Genomic DNA, 14,246 nt, shown 5'->3' with positions numbered 1-14,246 from the left:
TTTTTCTCCTTTTCCCCCTAATTCAGCGGTTTTCAACCTGTGGGTCGCGACCCCGGCGGGGGTCGAACGACTAAATCACAGGGGTCGCCTAAAGCCATCAGAAATACATATTTTATTTAAAAATGTATTGTATAATAAATATGTATTTCTTGATGGCTTTAGGCGACCTCTGTTTTGGTCGTTCGACCCCCGCCGGGGTCGCGACCCAAAGGTTGAGAACCGCTACCCTAATTCATGTTACATTAATTGCTACTTTCATCATTTTTCTATTAACATATATTCAAAATATCATTATTCAAGAAAAAGTCACTTTGATTTCCTCTTGGGAGACTGATATGCATGACTGAGCTGCAGTGTGAATTTTCTGACTTTTACAGATTCATCTTGGAAGCAAGTGGGGAATGACCAAAGAAATCCAGATGTATTATTAAAATCATTAATGCATCTCCCCTGACCCTCTAGTCTCAGTACCGAAGGCAGAGGTCCCAGATGTAAACATCTTCTTATTCCTTTGTGCATAATCCTACTGTCGGTCCCTACTCCCGTTGAGAAAGAGGTCAGACTTGCCCGTGCCCTGGGCGGCCCTATGTAATCTGGCTCCACCTTACCTGTCCACATCTCAGCAACCTCTACTGCTCCCAACTTTGCAAATTGGTGTCCAGCCACACTGGCCCCCAGCCACACTGGTCCCCAGGTTGTCCCTGGGATACAGCAGGAAACCTCTTGCCTGAGGGTATGTTTCAGTCTCTTCCCTTTCAGAAGCACTCATCTCCCAGGTACCCTGTCAGCAGTGTCTTCCCTGCCTCCCACCATATTGTTTAGACACCACCTTCTCAATGAGGTTCTTCCCTTCCTGTTTCATTGGATATTGTCAGCAGCCAGCCCACGACTTCTTCCCCTTATCTACCTTTCCTTTACACATAACATCCATCACATTCCAGCACAATGTGTAACGTATGATAATCCTATGGTCATTGATCATTGCTACCTTTCTCTGCTAGGATGTAAGTCACCAGGGCAGTAGCCCTTGTTTTATTTATAGAAGTATCACTAACACAAACATAGCAGTATTCCACCCATCTCTATTCACTGAGTGGCTCAGCATAGGTATAGACAACATTAATTACCATTGTGCTTGTTCGCCATCCTTATCTAATATACAGCAGTAGGGAAAGTAGGCTGACAGTTGTTAGAATGTGAAACAGAGCATTCATTCTTGTATTATTATTTATTATTGTATCATTTATCTGCATTATAACTGTAAGCCTACTCTTGTCCACCTCTGTAGTAATGACCAAAATGTCTAGATATCAAGCTATCTGGGTATCGGGGAAAAATCTTTCATTGTTCCATGATGTTTCATGGCTAACAGAGTAGCCCACGGGAAATGTTAAACATGCATTCAACAAATGGGATGGGAAGAATTAATTATTATTCCCATTGTCTCACAGGCAAAGAAACAGATGTAAAGAAGCTAATAGTTTCCTTAGAACCAAACATCTAATAAGAGGAAAGGATAAGGAGTGAAATATATGTATTTTTTATTATAAAAATCTAATTAGAGTTCTAAGTCTTTGGTTTTAAATTAGTTTTAAAAATCTTTCAACTCTTTGAACATGTGACCTGCAATACATAACTTTACCACTGACAAAGCTTGTCTAGCACGTGGGTGGCAATAAAGCGCTGGATTTGATGTTTTCTTTTCTGTTAATAACCACCTGAGAAGAACAAGGCAAAGTGCTAATAGTGTGTATATATGTGGCAGTGTAATATTGTGGGTCACGTAGTCTGCATCACACTCCTCCGGTCTCCTGATGGCAGGCGCCCTCCTAACTTACCTTCTTCTCCTGGAACAGTGCTAAGATTTGAGCTAAGGTGCATATGTGCTAATATTTCAGGGTAAAATACAGAGAGCAGAGACTAACTGACACCATGTGGGGAGCTCAAGGTGTGCCGGCAGCAAAACTATGCAAATTAAAACCATTCATTGATCCCTACTCCGAGTCAGGAGGAGGGGGGGCAGGTACTGCCTGTAGACCAGAGTACTGTTCTTGTGTGTGTGTGTGCGCGCGCGCGCCAAGTTCCATGGCGTGTCTTTTTTAAACAACATATTTTCTGGGTAATTATTTTAAATTTAAATTAAAATTCCCTTTAAAATGGGGATTGCAGTACAACCCAGGTCATCTGCGGTTTTGGGTTAAAAGCTTCAATGTAGTGTTTTATTCATCGTGTGGAGAGAGGGATGAACTAATTGGCATCAATCTTCAATCAGGGCTTAAGCAAAAGAGTCAACTTGTGTAAAGGCCAACAGTGATTAATGGGACAGAGAGTTCGCTTCTGCACGGGTTCGCTGTGCCTTGAAGTGAGATCCTCATTTTTTTATTGGGTTGTGAAAGAAAATTAATTATTTATTGAATAGTTTTTTCTGTTTTGTTTTTTTTTAATTTATTTATTCATTTTAGAGAAGAGAGAGAGAAAAGGGGGGTAAGAGCAGGAAGCATCAACTCCCATATGTGCATTGACCCGGCAAACCCAGGGTTTTGAACCGGCGACCTCAACATTACAGATTGATGCTTGATCCATTGTGCCACCACAGATCAGGCTGAATAGTTTTGTTTTTTTTTTATCATGACACTCTCCATAACTTAGGACTTCTTTTTGACTGCAAGATACAAAAATCGAGGCATTATTCTAATTTGAATAATTTATTATAAAACAGAATCGTTCAGAGTTAGCAATGAAAACTATCTGTGATAAGAACATAATCTCCTGGCATTCTATTTTTCTAATTCATACAGATGTTTATCCTTTGGGAAATCAAATAGGTAGTTGGTGAGACTGACACTACTTTGAGGCGTGTGACTATTTTTCTTTCCAACGGAAAAAGTGCCCATTTCCACGGGGGGTGGGGATGGTCATAGCGATCCAGGGATAGCAGGGCGGGAGTCTGCTCAGGAGCTATCTGAGCTGCAACAGTTGCTGTACACACACCTGATGGAGTCCCCAGTGTTCCAGCAGATAGCAGGGGGCAGAGCTGTAGGCCTGGACACATATCAAAGCAGGTGTCAGCAGAAAGACCGCAGCCCGGCCCACGCAGCCACGCGCTGTGAATTGCTCTGGCCGTGCGTCTCGGAAGTGTTGGCCAAGCAAAGTAGCTGGAAAACGTACCATGACATAAGGGAAAAAACTAATTAACTGAGTGCCGTGAAACTTGAACGGTCATGTCAATTCTGAATTATTTATGTCACATAGGATAGTTTTATTTTATTTTTGGCATTTAAAAAAAAATAAATACTACAAACAACATTTTTTTTTTTTGTTCCTGCAATTCTGGCTTTAACTGAATAAATTTATGACATTAGTTTGAAGGAGAATATATAATCTGTCTTTTAGATTTTCTTGAAGGGAGTCTGTCCAACTCATCTAAAGAGTATTTAAATCTTTAACATACAAACCATATATAAGATGCTTTAAAATGTTTTATCTATTGCTCTCTCTATCTGTGTAGGCAAGAGAGCAGACTTGTTTTCATTGATTCTTGATGGGAGTAAAAGCTTAATTTCCAAAAGCATTATTAACTGAGGACCTAAGTAATATTGACATTGCTTGGCCTATAGTCAGAATCTGTCCAAAATCGAAGGGCATTTAAAAATCAATAAGAAAAACAATTCTTCCTAGGCTATTTTTATGGCATTTCTTCAAGCAGTGGTAGAAAAGAAAATCATGATCAATAATACAGTAAACCCACTAAAATCTATTTGTTCATAATGTAAAACAGCCGACCAAACACTTAGTCTTGTAGCTAATGGACAAAAGGTCCGACGTGACTCCCTTCTAGTCCTCCTCCACTTAATTAAGGGGAATATCGTTCGGCACAATATCACACTTTGAGTCTCTCCACAGGTGAGAAAGTCTGAGAGACAGACTGAAGTAAGCTGTTCCATAAAGATCACAAAAGGGCTCAGAACTGTCTCAGTGTGCCGGGTCTCACGCCCATCCCTGCGGTGAGCAATGGGCAAGCTTGCCTTGTGGAATTTGTCAATTGCTCTCATGGAGCGGTTCAAGACAGCCCTTCTAAAGGTCACTGATTCACCACCTCCTGATGGGGGCACCTTCATGGCAGGCATTACCTCTAAGCTGATGCCTCCGCTACAGCTCTAAAGGTTACCCTTCTCCTGTAACAAGCTGCCATTCCTCTGGTGTGTTAGCCGAGAGAACCAGCACCCGTGCTATAACTGTGGGTTGCGGTCAAAGCTGTAAAGGTGTGCAGGATTCTACATCAGGAGAGCAGGAGCTCTATCCGGCCTCACAGCCAAGTGGGCTCAGGCCCCCGAGGCAGAGAATGCAAGTTCATCTCTGGGACAGGTGTCAAATGCAAGTCATAGTGAATATTGTCTCTTCCAGGGTGACAGGGGCCTGTTGTTATCAACTTGCCAATGAGTGACAGTTTGATTTCCCCGTGGAATGTGTCACTGAGGGATTAACATGGGGTTAAATTCCTGGCAGTGCAGGCATTCACGAGGGGCAGTAACTAAATCAACCTTAGGAAGTGGGAGCTCAAGTTATTGTCCCTATCTCTGGGTCCCATCACTGTTGATGTGATTTCCACATCCCTGAGGCCATAAGGACCGTCCAAGGGTAGGTGATGCGGGCAGATGAGCATCAACGGGACCGTTGTGTCTGTCAGCCTCTGTCATCTGGATGCTCTCTAGTGGGCTTCGTCATGTGCTGCAAGGGTATTTTTACTTTGTGCCCAGCACCATATGTCTGTCCAGATGTTTCTTTCACAACAGAGATAATTTCATGGTCTTCAAGCTGCCAATGTTGCTGACAAACTAGACTTTTTCAGGCATGAAAAATGAACACTGGTTTATGTATCCTACCTGCAGAAGTTAACTCAAAGAGAACCATAATCCTACATATCCTACATGCAAAACATGCCACAGCTGTATTTAAAAAAGAAAACTGAGGACCTCGAGCTATGCAAATACATTTTAAGTAAGAGACCAAAAGCCTGATTCTTAGTGGAAAAGATATAGAAAACTGGACTTCATCAAAACTGAAAATCTGTGGTTTTCAGAAGATACTAGTAAGAGAATGAGAAAATCTACCAAAGAGGAGAAGAAATAATTACAAACCATGTATATGATTTAAAAAAAACACAAAGCACCTTGTATCCACAATGTAAAAAAATTTATTGAGAAGAAAGCAAACCATCCAATGTAAAAAATGGGCAAAAAAATTTGAAGAGATATTTTCTCAAACACATAAGGGTAGAAAATAAGTACATAAAACATTTCTTAACATCATTAAAGCAGTGGGGTAGTGGGGTAGAGCAGTGGGGTAGCAGTACATCTGCTCTAGAGTAGCCAAAATTAACCAGACAGACCATGCCAAATGTCAGCACGGATGTGGGGGAACCAATGTGTATACCATGGTGGTGAGAACCTGAATGTGACCTCTCTGGAAAAGTTTGGCAGTTTCTTAAAAAGTTAAACATACACGGACCGTGATCCAAGCACTCCATTCCTATGGACCCAGTAATAAGGAAAGCACGTGCCCTGTAAAGATTTGGGCATTAAAGTCACTGTAGCTTTATGTGTAAAAACCAAGCCTGGAGGCCATCTAAATAACCATCCAGTCAAAGGGTGAACAGTGGTGGAACAGGGTACTACTGAAAATTGAAAATGAATGATGGTTCCACCCAAAGGATGTCCATGAAAGAAGGAAGACAGAATGAGAGCTCTATGATTTCATTTAATTAAAACCTTTTAGATGGAAATAATCCATTGATACAGATTTATTTTTTTGAGAGGGGTTAGAAAAGAGGATAGAAAGGGACTACAAATGGGGGCATGAGGACACATTTAAAATGACAGAAATTTGATTATGTGCATGCTTTCATTTATCTCATCATCAACCATAAACATATACAGTTTATTATATATTAATTGTATCTCTATAGAGTTGTTTCAAAATTAAAATAAATCAGAACCCAAGGGAAACAGGCTCTACATCAGGGGTTGGGAACCTATGGCTCGCGAGACACATGTGGCTCTTTTGATGACTGCATCTGGCTCACAGACAAATCTTTAATAAAAAAATAATAACATTAAAAATATAAAACATTCTCATGTATTACAATCCATTCATTTCCTACTGCTCATGTTCATGGTTGCGGATGGCTGGAGCCAATCACAGCTGTCCTCCGGGACAACACCAAATTTTTATTGGATAATGCTTAACGTACATGGGTCGTTGTGAGGTCAGGAAGTGACTTCCCTCCTTTTAATCAAGTAGTCAGCTAGCTAATTGCAGAAACCCTTCTGACAAAGAAGATGACTAAAAGAAAAAAAGATGAGGAGTATAGTACTTCTCAACAGGAATGGACAGAGGAATTCGCCTTTGTGGAGAGAGCAGGTTCTGCAGTGTGTCTAATATGCAATGATAAAATTGCATCGATGAAACAGTCAAATATAAAGCGGCACTTTGACACATGCATACTACATTTGCATCAAAATATCCAGTGAGGGACAGCAGGAAGAAAGCATGTCAAGAGCTAGGTGCAGAGTGCAAGCTAGTCAGCAGCAACTCTGTGTTTGGACCCAACAAGGTGACTGGAATTTGGCTAGCTTTGCTGGTGCTTTAGCAATTGTGAGAAATGGAAAACCATTCACAGATGGGGACTATGCCAAAACATTCATCCTTGATGTTGCCAATGAACTTTATGATGACTTTTTGGATAAAGACAAGAAAATCAAACAAATAAAAGACATGCCTCTGTCGGCAAAAACTGTTCATGATCGTACCATCATGATGGCAAATCAAACTGAGGCAACACAAGTGAAGGACATAAATGCAGCACCATTCTTTTCTCTCACTTTGGATGAGTCAACAGACATAAGCCATTTATCCCAGTTCAGCATGATTGCAAGGTATGCTGTTAGTAACACACTATATGAGGAAAGTCTTGCTGTTTTGCCTATGAAAGAGACAAGAGGGGAGGATTTATTCAAGTGTTTCACTGAGTTCGCTAAAGAAAAAAATCTACTGATGGATAAACTTATTTCGGTGTGTACTGATGGTGCTCTGTGCATGGTGGGAAAAAACAGAGGATTCATAGCGCTTCTTCATGAACATGAAAAGAGACCCATCCTAAGTTTTCAGTGCATCCTACATCAGGAGGCACTCTGTGCTCAGATGTGTGGTGAGCAGCTTGGTGAGGTGATGTTGCTGGTCATTCGGGTGGTCAACTTTATTGTTGCCCGAGCTTTAAATGATCACCAGTTTAAAACACTGCTGGATGAAGTTGGGAATAATTATCCTGGTCTGCTTCTGCACAGCAGTGTGCATTGGTTGTCAAGAGGGAAAGTGCTCAGCCATTTTGTGGCTTGTCTGAGTGAAATCTGGACTTTTCTTAAAATGAAAAACATCGAGCATCCTGAGCTAGCTAACACTGAGTGGCTCCTGAAGTTCTATCTTGTGGACATGACTGAACATCTGAACCAGCTCAATGTGAAAATGCAAGGCATTGGAAATAGTCTTATCCCTTCAACAAGCAGTGTTTGCATTTGAAAACAAGCTGGAACTCTTCATCGCCGACATTGAAACAGGTCGTTTACTACACTTTGAAAAACTGGGAGAGTTTAAAGATGCTTGCACAGTAAGTGACCCTGCTCAACATCTGATCTCCAGCAGCTAGCAGGCTTCACATCTAATCTCCTGCAGTCATTCAAAGCACGCTTTGGAGAATTTTGTGAGCACACTTGTGAACATGAAAAAAGACCCATCTTAAGTTTTCAGTGCATCCTACATCAGGAGGTGCTTTGTGCTCAGATGTGTGGTGAGCATCTTGGTGAGGTGATGTCACTGGTCATTTGGTGGTCAACTTTATTGTTGCCCGAGCTTTAAATGATCACCAGCTTAAAACACTGTTTATCACCCATCCGCTCGAGTGTGCAGTGGACAGCGCTGACCTGAGTTACATCCCCGGTGTCTCCATCAGAGATTTTGAGCTACCAGATGCTAACCTGAAGGCCTCAGACATGTGGGTGAATAAGTTCAAGTCACTGAATGAAGATTTGGAAAGACTCACATGACAGCAAGCAGAGTTGGCGAGCAAACACAAGTAGGGAGAAAAATGAAAAAACTTCAACCCGCGGACCAGCTGATTGTCAAAACTTGGAATGCGCTTCCCGTCACATACTACACACTGCAGCATGTGAGTATTGCTGTACTGACAATGTTTGGCTCTACATATGCATGTGAGCAGTCTTTCTCACATCTAAAGAATGTTAAGACCAACCTACGATCACATTTAACGGATGGAAGTCTCAATACCTGCATGAAGCTTAACCTCACCACGTATCAACCAGACTACAAAGCCATCAGCAAAACCATGCGGCAGGAAGTACTTTATTCATCATTGGTTAGCAACAACATGACAACATTATTAAAACAAATTTATAGATTTATTGTACATTGAAAGTGTTGGTCTTACATAAAATGCACACATTTACTTGTATTTAGTGTTAAACATATTGTATGGCTCTCATGGAATTACATTTTAAAATATGTGGCGTTCATGGCTCTCTCAGCCAAAAAGTTCCCGACCCTGCTCTATATCCATCAGCTCATATATTTCCTTTTAATTTTTATTTATTGATTTTTTGTTTTTTAGAGATAAGGATAGGGAGAGAGAGAGAGAAACATTGATTTGCTGTTCCACTTGTTTATGCATTCCTTAGTTGGTTCTTGTATGTGCCCTAATCAGGGATCAAACCCACACCTTGATGTACGAGGACAATGCTCTCACAAACTGAGCTACCCAGTCAAGGCTCTCCTTACCATTTTGAAAATTATGTTTTTAAAATTGAATTTTTGGGGTTACAGATTCAGGTGTGAAACCCAATGAAACATCATCTGCACATTTTTTTAAAGAATTAATTTTTTAGAGCAAATTTAGGTTTAAAACAACATTGAGAGAAAGGTGCAGAGATTCTCAGTAATCCCTTCCTCCACACATGCACAGCCCCCCTTCCTTATCAATATCACTCACCAGAAGGATGCACTTTCATGGTTTCTGGGCAGAACTTGGATGTAATTCTTATCTTTATTCCTTTACAAGAAAGGTGTTTTTCCCCCTGGCTTCTATCAACATTCTTTTCTCTATATTTGATTTTCTATAATTTGAAATGATATGCCTAGGTGTAATTGGGCATTTGTCCTGTGTGGTGTTCTCTGAGCTTTCTAGATCTATGGCTTAGTGTTTGGCATTAATTTGGAGAAATTCCCAGTTATTATTGCTTCAAATATTTCTTTTTTTCCTTTGCCTCATTTCTTTCTCTTTGGTCTTCCCATTTTGCCCATGTTACACCTTTTTACTGTTATTAGTCCACAGTCTTTGCATATTCTGTTTATTTTTCGGTTTTTGTTGTCTTTGTTCTTCAGTTTCTACTGATCTATATCCGCTAGCTCAGGGAGTCTCTGCTTGGAGCTGTCCCACTACTAATAAGCTCTTCAAAGACCTCCTTCCCTTCTGTTATAATGTTTTTGATCTTGAGCATTCTGGTTCATTGGGCTATCCATTTCTCTTCCGATATTGCCCATCTGTTCTTGCCTGCTGTCTACTACTGTAGGTAGCCATTTGAGCCATTTGGATATTAATCACAGTGGAGTGGTTTTAAATTTTCTGTTCCTTCCAACACCTCAGCCCGGTCTTGTTCTGATTCTTGCTCTGTCTTTTCAAGCTGTGTTTTTGCCTTTCAGTATGCCCTGTGGTGTTTCCAGATAGCTGATTACAGTGGACTGGGAGGAAGGACTGCTGTAGACAGGCCATCAGTGACGAGGTGGTGAGTTGCGGGAGAGGGGAAGCGTCCTGTAGTCCTGCGATCAGTCTCTTAGTAAGTCTGTGCCTCAGGACTGTGAGCCTCTGGTTTCCCTCCCTGCTCAGGGGGGACAGGATGGCCAGTGTAGGCTGGCCTTGGTATTCATCTTCGGTAGGTTAGTTAGGAGGTTAGAGCACCCCTGTATGTTACCGTCTGATTTTCTACCTTAAGGCGTTGTTAGGAATGGAGTGCTCTGCCTTATTTCAAAGGGGTTTCTGTTCTCCTCCTCCTTGCCAGAGCCCTAAGGGATTTTTCTCTGATATCTACTAGAATCTGGTCAAGGTCTTGAGCGTAAATCTCAAAATATGGCAGGGGCCGCCTTGGGACTGGTTCTGGGGTCCACGGTCCACAGTGAGCCTGAATCTGTGTGTGAGTGCCCCTTTGGGTTTTCCCTCCCAGCGCACCCTCCTGTGGGGGACCCAGTTGTTCCATCCTCCTACACTGTACCCAAAACCTTATCTACGCTTTGCCCTCAGCACCTAATTTGAGAAGTGAGAAGAGCATCTAACTGATATTTTTCAACGCATTCTACTTAACTTTCATAGAAACAATAATCTCTTCTTGTATTTGTAGTTAATAAGCTCATACAATATTTAATTCCATTTAATAATAGCTATCCCAAAGTCAGCTGACATAGCAGGTTTTGAAGCAGCACACTGAATCTTATAAGCATGTAACCCGAGTGTTAGACTCAGGAGTTTCTACTCGTGCTAGGGAGTCCTCTCCTCACCACGGGAAATCTGTCCTCTTGGGCGTCAGGAAACATCCTTTCCACGTAGACTGAAGAAAAATCAGCAAGTAATTTACATAAGATATGATTAAGAAATATTCTGTTATACTATGGGTTGCATTCTTATGAAATACAGACTTAATATTAGCGTTAAAACGTGGACTAAGCTTTTATGGGCAACAATTGCTGCTTTGGCTCCTTAATCACTTTTACTTGTGCTTTTTGATGTAAAAACTAACTGGTCACTGTGGCCCCCTGTTCAAAGAAAAGAGCAGGTTCTTAACGTACACGCCCTTCCTAGCTACAGTTTGCAACACCCATCCAGCCACCGACCCAAGGAGAGTCATGCCCTCACACTTGGAAGTGGGGATGATTCCGCCACCTTTATCATGACCTCTCAAATCCTAAAGGTGAGTCTTTGACATTAGAATGAATTTATACAGGCCAGGTCCCATCCTGAGTCTCTTCATTCCTCAAAAATATAGCTATTCTTTATACAAATTAACGATAGAATAATGATCTATCCCATTAAATTATTTTACTGATTTAAAAAGGAACAGAAATGAAGAAAAATTACCTGTCCTATTAAAATAAAAATGTATATTTCGGTGTGCTTTTCTTTTCTTTCTTTCTTTTTTTTTTTTGTGTGTGTGTGTGCCATTTCCAGGTTTCTGGTTAAACAGTTGCCAGGGGAACCTCATGCTAAACAAAAGCTGCTAGCAGATGTCATCAGTGAAGTGAGCTAACATCCCCAGGGTCCCTTCTCTTGGAGGCTTTATTCATTATTTTCTAAACAGGTAAAGCGACCATTTGCAGGGTTTCTTCTGAGTACTGCCAGGAAGAGAAACCATCATCATTTGTGAGACTGTCAGTGGAAAAAAATACTCTCTCCTCCCCCAATTCGCTGGTCTCAAAGAAAGAAAAGACTACAGTTTTCATCTATGTTCACTAAAGAACCGGAAAGTAGTCTTGTAGGCACTTTCCAAAGGAAAGGAAACATGTTGAAAACAAGTTGAAGTCACCCGTTCATGACTATGGGCAAGGCTTGCCTTTTGATGTGTGGCAAAGGGAAGCCTGTTCTGTTCTCATTTCATGACCGGCTCTGCAGCCTGAATTCTCTCCGGGAGAAACATGGAGTCCTGTCTGGAAGGTCTGAACAGCCCGACCTGGAAAGACACGGAGTCTCCAAGCGCCCGGCATGGCCCTAGAGAAATGCTTGGGACAGAGGCCAATGAAGAGTGGAGGAGGAGCCCTGGCCGGGTAGCTCAGTGGGTTGGAGCACCCTCCTCTCTGTACATGAAGGTTGCCTGTTCCATCCCAGATCAGGGAACAAATGACAGACAACAGATGAATAAAAAAATCAGGAGAATAACAAACTGATGTTTCTCTCTCTCTATGTCGGTCTCTCCTTTCCTCTCTCTGTAAAAATCAGTACAAAAAAATTTTTTTTTAAAGTTGAGTAAGAGCATGTCATTTAAGTCTGCGGTCAATTGTTCTATAACTTCCACATTGGACTTAAAACTGTTGCAGCACAAAAGCTGGTCAAGGCATTTGGAGGGCAGTGTTAGACTCGGAAGGCAGACTCCAAGTTCAGGGTATTGGTTCAGGCTTCCCACACCACTCTATCTAAACTGCTGCTTTCCATAGTATAACTTCTTTTTTGAATCCTAAAAATAGAGATGATATTTTTGCTGGACAGTAATCTCATTTGGGAATGATATAATGACTCTGAGCTAAAATCTAGTAAATATTTAATAAGTGGTAGACGGTGCTGATACTATTAACATCTTTTCTAAAATGCATATTAGAGAGAGGATAGGTTATTTAAAATCTGCTTTAATGTTTTAATTGTTAAATAACTGTCAAAATGCTGAAATTGTTTATGCAATGAAACTACCCATAATAACTTATGTGATTCAGCTCCTCTGTAACAAAGTACTTGAAGTTGCGGTCAATGCAAATAAAACTAATGTCATCTTGTCATGAAATGGTATCTCTGTGGAAATGTGAATATAATAGTAAAGAATTAGTACATTAAGATATTCTTTGGATCATCTCACTTTATTGGTGATAATAAAAGATTTTAGTGCAGAAAATTGTTAGATTTCTGAGAACCACAGTGACATGGAAATGGTTTCTCCTCCATCAAGGTACCTCCTTAGTCCCCCATGGCCTCATCCCTTCTAGCTAAGTCTCTATTAGCTCAAATATCGACTAGTCATGTCCAGGAATCTGCACAAGGAGGGAATGCCCAGTCTCTTCTATCTTGAATCTTGGAGTTGTTAAACTTTCTTGATTTGAAGTGAGAAGACTGGAGAAGGAGAGACCAGGGAGTCATGAAAATCATTCTTCAGAAAGCGACCATAAACAACAACAAAATCCAATAGAACACCAGATATGCCCAGTGAGGGAACCAGAAAAAATAACGGTAAGAGGTGCATTAGCCCTCACCCATTAGCACCTCAAATCTAACTTCAGATAATACTTAGAGAGAAATCTAGAAATCAGTTTTTTCTTCTGAGTAGTCTAAAGAATAGACATGGGTATATAAAAGGGTAACACAATACACCTCTACTTTTTTAAAATTTAAATGCAAATGTAATTACAATCTTACCATATAGTAATTAGGAAATACTTTATTACATAATAAATCCTGCTTGTTTACTTTTAAATACTAAGTCCTGCTATCAATAGAAAATATAAAAAAAAGTATAAAAAACAGATTATTAGTGTGCATTGTTCCCGTTTTAACATTTTTGATAAACAGAAATTTTAATAATGCATTTTAATCATAAAACTCTCTTGAAAGAGATTCTGTTAGTCTTGACAGTGATTTTCACTATCTTCACTGGTTCCCCTGTGAATTAACTGCTAGCAAAACACACATTGTTTTAAATGAAAATAGATGAAAAATGTATAATAAAAATAATTAGTTGCCTAACCCACACATAATATTAGTTAAATTCAGTTAAATATAATTGAGTTCAGTAAAGGTAATGGAGTTTAAATAATACTTATTTAGATATTACTTAGGTTACAAAATCTTCTTACATGAAACAATAGTTACGAAGAGCTCCTGTGATCAAACTGGTGCTGGTTAAGATACTATTCTATTATGAAGAATTTTCCATTCCTTGAGATCCCAGGTTCCCAGTTCATGTAGAACACACTCAATTCAGACTTGAAGGACTTGATTCACCTTTCTTCTGCCTCGTAGCAGTAGAATTTGGAAAAATAATTTCTCTGTGCCATGGCTTTTTTTTAATAAAATGGTATTAAAATTTACCTCTTAGGTCTGTTCTGGGAATTAAATGAGTTAACTCATTTAATCATGTAAAGTTCTTAGGGTTATCATGAGGAAGTAGTAAATGTTTACTCTAAAATACAGCAATTAGAATTTTTAACTAAATCTTAGGTTAAGACTAAGATTATTTACTGAAAAGAAATGACCGTACACATGTATCAAGGTAAATTTTGGGGGAAGAAGAAATCCAGACTCCGTATACCAGTGGGCACTCAAACCACCAGCACACAACATTCTATTCACATTTTAGTCATATTCTGATATCATGAAGAAAATCTCATTTTTATTTTGAACACTTTTACATATATGCACATTAAAATTTGCA

Source organism: Saccopteryx bilineata, chromosome 11 (assembly GCF_036850765.1).
Source record: "Saccopteryx bilineata isolate mSacBil1 chromosome 11, mSacBil1_pri_phased_curated, whole genome shotgun sequence".
Lineage (NCBI taxonomy): Eukaryota > Metazoa > Chordata > Mammalia > Chiroptera > Emballonuridae > Saccopteryx > Saccopteryx bilineata.
The sequence above is the reverse complement of the archived record's forward strand: the minus strand, read 5'-3'. Positions refer to the sequence as shown.